The following is an 8,381-nucleotide window of genomic DNA, read 5'->3' on the forward strand; positions in this document are numbered from 1 at the left end:
AAAAAATCAATAAAAAAAAAAACTAAAACCTAAAACTTACCAAAAAAAAAAAAAGTAAGGGGTGGCCGAGCCGTTTGTGGGTGCCAAGGGGGTGGCTTGGCTACCCTCATTAAGCCGGTATGGGGTACCGAACCACCCATGTTTCTCATGGGCTCCGATCACCTCATATGCCTGAATAGGGGTGACCGAAACCACCCCAAATGGATTTTGGGGTGGTCTAAACCATCCCAAATGGGTTTGGGGGTGGTCGAGCTGTCCTCATTTAGTCGGTTTGGGGATGGCTTGGCCAAAGGGGATGGCTTGGCCATCCCCCACCTTTTTATTTTTTTATTTATTTTTTAATGTTTTGCTTAGTTTACCCCCAAGTCATTTTTGAAAGTTTTGGTTAAAAAAAGGTCACATGACATGCACATGACTTTGTTTCCGTTCAAATAGACGGATTTCATAGACTGATAGTGTTTTCTGCCAAAGTCAAATACATTGTGGGAGTCTTTTGTCATTTTTTAAACATTGGACGCTAAAACGCAAATGCACGAATACTTCAGGGGTAAAGTGTATTTTCCCCATATATTTATATTATAATCTTTTAAAAGATGAAGTCAACATTGTTATCTAAGAGGATTTTATGTAAATCTTAAATAAAATATAAAAGAATATATTTTCTAATAATAAAAAAAACCCTTTATTTTTATTTTGTTGGAAATAATTTCACCCAACCGGCCTATTAGACCGTGAGCTTTAAAGCCAATGACATGCCCACAAAGAAAGCACCAATGGACTAGGAGTCTCAATTCGGGTCCAATTAGAACTCATTGAAGAATCTAACACAATAGTCAAACTCCAAGCCTAATTAAAGTAGGACCACAGGTCCAATTCAAACTCTCAGCAGTCCCACATCAAATTGAAGAATGAGAACTATTCCAAGTTTAACTCAACTTCTCAGCCTATAAATAAGGCCCTACACCATATCTAAAAGATAGATTCAATTATTGTATATTGGACAGTCTTTTTTCAAATGAACTAACTTAGGCATTGGACTGAAACCCGCGGCGAGTTCTCTTAATTGGTTATTATGCAACGAGCGACGGGTTCTCTTAATTGGTTATTGTTGGTTATTGTGCAACGAGCGACGGGTTCTCTTAATTGGTTATTGTTGGTTATTGTGCGACGAGTTCTCTTAATTGGTTATTGTGCGAGTTCTTTTAATTAGTTATTGTCTTGCAAGAACGAAGATTGAAGATCAAGGGCACCTCAAAGAATGTGCATATCACTATTCAAAAACTGTTGGACTGAAAAATGCACCAACATCTTTTAAAAAACAAAACTTTTATTTTTGGTTTATGGGAGAAAGCTTTCATTTTTCTTGGAGAAAACCAATTTTATTTTTTGTTCGATTGAGAAAATTTTCAGTTTCTTTTTGAATTTGACAGAGAAATCTTTTATTTATTTATTTTTATTAAAAAAAAAAAAACATTTTTTAGGTCTGGCAACGAAAGTTTTCTACGAACATTTTTCTGCCTTTTGGTTTGACAAAGAAAATTTCATCAATCTCATATCTTGATCTTTGGTTCCCGAGATATACAAAGAGTGGTCAAGAAAAAGGAACTATTTGAGGAGAATGGCTGAGTTCTATTTTTGGGCTTTGAATTAACTTTGATTTTTTTTTTTTTTTTAAAGCTAAAATAGGGTACGTATATTTACTCCCTATAAATTGAGAAAAAAAATATACTTGCTCCCTACAAATTGACAGCTTTTTTCCATCCAAAAAAAAGAAAAAAAAGAAAAAGAAAATACAAAGAGAGCATGGGTTGTGGGATTGTTGACCACCCTTAGAAAATTTTTTGGGAATAGACGACCACCCCTTAAAGCCTAAGGGGCTTAAGGGGATGGATTTTTGGAGATGATTGCCAAAGCACACCTCAAGGTTGATGGATGGTTCTGCTAGTCCGAGAAGCCTATGGAGTGACTGTACTTGTGCTTTGGGTTGTTGACCACCCCTAAAGGATTTTATGATGGTTGAGAGTTGGAAAAACGTACACTTCCTCAAAGGCTGAGTAGGTTATTAGGCCACCTCAATTGAGAGCGTGTTAAGCCATCCATAAACGCCTTCAAGGATGGTCGACCATCTCAATACTAAGGTCAAAAAGAGTTTTTGGAAAAAAGATGCAATGAAAAATGAGGGTAATTTAACCCATCATTTTTTATTTTGCATCTTTTCTCCTGAATTAGGGCAATTTGGACATTTCAAGTTTAAAATATGCACATGTAAGTAACATATTCCATTTTCAATCTATTTTAATACCACTATCTAACAAATGGACCAAATTGCAATGAAATGGTAAGTCAAGGGAGTAACTATTACAAATAGTAGTTTAAAGGTGTCTTACAAATAGTAGTTCAAGGCAATTTAGGCATTTTAATGCTAAATAAGCAAATGCCAATAGCCACTTTATTTATGGAATATTTTACTAGTACAAAGTACTTAAAGCATCAATACATATATTGTATCCATTATTCTAGTACATGTGTAGTATAACTTTTCTCCAACAGGTAAATAAAATAATAATAATAAGTCCACAATAATTTTTATTGAGCGGTTGTAGCTGGTTCATAACATTCCACTTAATCCGCACCAATCAAAAGACATAGTTAGAGTAATTAATACAATATTTCTCATAAACATATGATTTTCATTTATTCCTATCTTTTTGTATTAGTGCCGACATGTTACATTGCTAATATATAAATTTTGGCAATATTTATAAACTTTTATAGATATATGTTCTGTAATACGCATATTGTGTGATAAATTACTTCATTTCTATTTTAATTTGTAATTGTCACATTTCTAGCTCTCCACTGTTCATTCCACATACAAAAATTTGTATGCTATTCCAAATTTGTATAAAACATATTCTTGTGATTTATATAATAGATTTTAAAGTTATTGGTTGTTATAACATTAAAAATAATTCTATTCATCACCCCCATTCTTTCAAAGTTTATGTGACGTGGTTTCCCAACCAAAAAACCAATCTCTACACACCAAAAGTTATGCGTGACCACGTTATCTAGGTTTTATGGGATAGGGAGTGATGTATAGCATGACTCTAACGTTAGGACAAAGCTACGTGGTGGGTAATTTGAACTCAATCTTCTATACTATACTATTTATAACCATATGTAGCATTATTGATATTTTGTTTATTCTATCCATTTTTAGCATGAAAATTTTTCAATATGAAAATAGTAGGAATTATGATCAAACAATTCAGACTATGTGACCTGAGGATGTATTATATTTTATATACAATGAATTAAACAAAAATTAAGAATATTTCAACGTTTAAACCTCAACATATCACATGTGATAAATGAGTAAGATGAAAATAACTTTACAATATAGAGCTCCCTAAAACCTAGAGTATGAATCTTATTCTCTAAATTTAGGAGAAACTTCACCTACTCTCCCAAACTTTTGCGCTTTTTGCAGACACTCTCCTACTCTTCAAAAACTCTTACTTTGATGTATCAAAATTTTATTTTCTTTCACTTTGCCCATTTTGTTAGGATTTTCTGTGAAATCCTAACGAACCAGTGTTAAATTACTAAAATACCCTTATTTTTTATTAAAAAATATATTTAAAAAAAAACTCTTGACCCGTGGGTTTACCGGTGGATCTAACCCACCCGTATTGTGACCCATGGGTCATATTATTATTATTATTATTATATATATATAAAAGAAGACAGGTGGGTGACCCATCGTGGGTCACCAAGGTGACTTGCCGTGACCCACCGAGGTTCACTTATTATTATTATTATTTTAATTTTTTAATATAATAATTATAATAATAATTTTTTATTTATAAATAAGGGTAAATTTAAATTTTTTAAAAAAAATTGGGGTATAAAGGACTTTTACTCATTTGACCGTTTGGTTTAACTGCAAAATCCTAACCGAAGGGGCAAAGTGAAAGAAAATAAAAATTTGATACATCAAAGTGAGAGTTTTTGAACAATGAGGGGTGTCTGCAAAATGCGTGAAAGTTTGGAGGTAAATGAAGTTTCCCCATAAATTTATTTGCAGGTTAAAAAAAGAAAGAAAAAAAAAAAAGAAACTTTACAGTGTAGCTTCATAAATGTTGAAGGAGCCAAAACATTATGAGCCATGGTTAGAAATTAAATCATTTAAATATCTTTTATAGTCATATATGTGGAAAATAAATATAAATAAATGTGTTGAAACATTGGAGAGAGAGAGAGAGAGAGCTTACTCGATTGAATTTTGGTGATCATGGGTTACTTCCTTTTCCAGATGGCAACGGATCATTTTTCTCAACCATGGGTTTTTCTTCAGGCAGCGGATCATTTCCCCCGCCGGTGAGCGTCTTAAATGGGTGACATGCAATAGAACACAGTCCATCTAGTGTTACTTCATCAGTTGGACAAATCATGCCACACATCATCATAGCATTAAACATTTTTCCCGAACCTCCAGCCAGTTTAGGAAATATAGGGAGGGTAGCTACCCTTTTTCTCATGCCTCCAAAGTTAACTTTTGGGATATTGGCAATATTTTTAGCCATTCCACGAATCATAGTGGCTGATATGAAATCGCTATGTGTCGGGAGAGCGAGAAGGCGGCGAGGAGGAGGAGAATCAAGAGGAAGAAGGTAAAGTGGAAGCGGAGAGCTACTAGCAACAGATGGAAGGGAATGTGGATGGTGGGAGGGCACCAGAGAGTCATCAGCGTGCACTACACTTAACACGAGCATTATCAATATTGCCATCTCCATGATTGCCGTCGCCGTAAATTTTCTTGCATCAATTTTCTCCATAGTGATCCTCTCAATCTCTAGAAATTTTTCTTCTATATTGGGAGTTGAAATGTTGAGTACAATTCCATTAACAAAAGGCCTAAGACCTATATATACACATGGATGGTTGTTTTAAGAATACTTTGATTTATTGTTACAAATCATATTTTATTAAAATCAATTGCTTTTTTTTTTTTCTCGGTTAATTGAAGAGCTGATTAACTTTGAATGATGACTTTTGGTGATGTATGAATAGACATGTGAGTTTTGGTAAGATAAAATCACTTTTAGGTTGATAATTTTTTTATTATTACAAATAATTTTTGCTGAACCAATATTGAGATTTATGAGAGAGATGCGAAGGTGCTGATTGAACTTATGTCTTCGATAGTGTCATTATTTTCCTTTACATTTTAAAATAAGTGTTTAATACTTTAATATTATATTTGTTTATTCTAATTAATGTAGTCTAGCTGTAGATGTTATTTTTTAAATAATTTTGTACAGTTATATAACTTATCAAAGGCTAACAACCTTTTCAGAGTAACGTATAATTACAACAAAAATGACTTTTAAAGGTTTTGCTAATTAATTATAAAAAAGTAGCATTTTTTTTTGCAACAACAATAACATTAATAATGTTTCCAAAAGGTAGTTCAATCGGTTGGGACGACGCCTAATAAAACAGAGATTACTAATTCGAATCCCCATTTTCCTCTTGTGTGAACATGTAAAAAAAAAACAAAAGGAAGGAACATTAATAATGCTGCAGAAATTGCGAAAAATGTAGTGGGAAAAGTTCTTGCCAAAACAACAAATGTGGATAATTTTTAACAATTTTTTTTTTCAGCCACAACTCCCAACTTACTCTAATATATATATATATATCAACAAATGTGAGATGCCAATGAAATATTAGCAATGACAACACATCGTTGCCGATATGTTCTTCATAGTTGGCAAGCAATTTTATTTATTTTTTTTAGGAAAAACTTCAATTATCATTCTTGATGTTTCATCACATTTATAATTATCTACTTCAATTTTTAAAATTGTCAATTTAGGCTTTCATCTTTCAGAAATTAGTAATCCCAACCCTTACGTCCAAATTTAGCATTAAATCCCAACGGAAGAACTGAAATCCCCAAAACACCACATTCCAAATTCAATGTATTTTTGTAATTTTATAAATATCTTAAGGGTATTTTGAAAATTTCACTCATCAACCGTTTGATAAAATGCTGAATTTGGATAGAAGAGTTGACATTGCAAATTTCTGAAAGATGGTAGACCTAAATTGACACATTTTAAACTTTATGGGTATGATAAAAAATTAGGAGTAGTAAGTGAAGTTTTATTTTCTTTTTATATGGGAAACTGCACTTATTGTCACGCTCCGATCCATCAACTGGCACACTAATACAAATATTTCTTTTATAATACTTTTACAAGTTTGTATCTTTAAAAAATTTCACAAGTTAACCAAGACATATAGATTCCTTAGTTTATGTTCTCTAATTCATTGAATAGCCATCCATCAATTTAGTAACCACTTGATTAAAAGCTGAATCAAGAGATTTAAAAAACCTAGTAATTAAAAATTACCATAATTCACTACAAGTCACCATACTTACATAAGTCATTAAGTAATATTTACACTATTAAACATATCTCCAAAAGGTTTAAATCAAACATACACTCGGTCCATTCACCAAAAACTAAACCAAATAGGATTTTCCAAAGACGATTCACTAAAATTTTCAACAAGATAAACAATCTCTCGCTAAGTTCCAAAAATTCTCAAATTTTTCCAAGGTGGCTAATATCAGGAATCTCTTATAACACTAAAATATAAATATAACTTAATTCGTAACCTCAATAAGTATAAATAATTAGTTAGCAAAGTGAAAACGAGCCACTTAATTACTGGCCAAACCACCCCTAAGTGATTCAAGGTGGTTGAACCACCCTCAAGACACACTTCTGGTAGGGTTAGGGTTTTAGTGTGTAACGCCCCCAAATCTTGCATTAACTAGTCTGGTAGGATTATTAGCAATTACCTCAATGTAGCTAATTGGTAAACAACCCATTTGAGCATAATCAGAGTAAATGTATAGGAAGATACGTGAAATAAATATGAGGAATCACTACAAAAATGGTGTGAATTTTTTACTAGGAGTTTTTGACATGTCAATGGTATTGACACGTCAAAAACCCCTTTTGACGTGCGGCTTTTGACGTTTTTCAACGGTTAAAACGAATGGTGTCAAAAATTTCAGATTTTTGACGTGTTTACTATGCCACGTCAAAAATTTTTGACGTGTCTACAGTGACATGTCAAAAATTTTTGATGTGTTGGGAACGACACGTCAAAATTTTTTTTTTTTTATGTGGGAACAGTGCCACGTCAAAAGTTTTTAACCTTTGAACACAGCCACGTCAGAATTTTTTTTTTTGACGTGGCAGTGTTCAGCACGTCAAAAACTTTTTGACGTTGCACTGTTGCCACGTCAAAAAATTTATGCATGAATTTTTTGATGTGTCACGCCGTTTGACACGTCAATATATATATATATATATATATATATATATATATATATGACAATTCTAATATTCCTAATTACAATATTCCAATACAATAATTCCAATATTTCTAATATCCAAATACAATTACAATATCCAAATCCGATTCCAATATCCAATACATAATCCCCATAATCCACATAATCCAATACATAATCCACATAATCCAATGCCCAATACCCAATACAATATCCAATACAATATCCAATATCTAATACATAATCCAATATCCAATACATAATCCAATACAATATCCTATCCAATCCAATATCCAAGTTTATATATCCAATATCCTATCCAATATCCAAGTTCATATATTCAATATCCAATATATATATCCAATATGTAATACATATTCAATATCTAATAAATATCAATACATTCAATACGTATGAAATTCCAACACACATACTACATTCCAACACAACACATAACAAAACATATAGGGGAAACTTCACTAAGGGCCCCTGAACTTCCGGCCGATTTTACTGACCCCCCCTGAACTTCAAAAACTCCCATTTTGGACCCTTAAACTTCCATTTTCTCTCAAATAGGGCCCTTCCGTCTACCTGAAGTGTTAAAACCAAACGGAATGCACATCACGTGACTTCCACGTGATTTTTTTGCCTTAACTTACCCCTTTTGCCCTCACACTCAGTCACACTTACACTCACTCACCCTCACTCACAAAGTACCCACATATAAGACCTAAACACTACCGAAGCTGTTGTCGAGGAAACCACTGAAAACGATAGAGCTCAAAGACCCACCGCCCAATCCGTGCAAGAAACCACCGAGAACGAGAGAGATCGAAGACCCTCTACCCAAGCTGTGCAATAAACCACCGAGAATGAGAGAGCTCGAAGACCCACTACCCAAGCCGTGCAAGAAACCATCGAGAACGAGGAGCACGAAGACCTACTACCCAAGCTGTAGAAAAAAATCACTGGGTTCCAGCCATCCATTGGAAAAGATTAG

Source organism: Corylus avellana, chromosome ca6 (genome assembly GCF_901000735.1).
Source record: "Corylus avellana chromosome ca6, CavTom2PMs-1.0".
Classification (NCBI taxonomy): domain Eukaryota; kingdom Viridiplantae; phylum Streptophyta; class Magnoliopsida; order Fagales; family Betulaceae; genus Corylus; species Corylus avellana.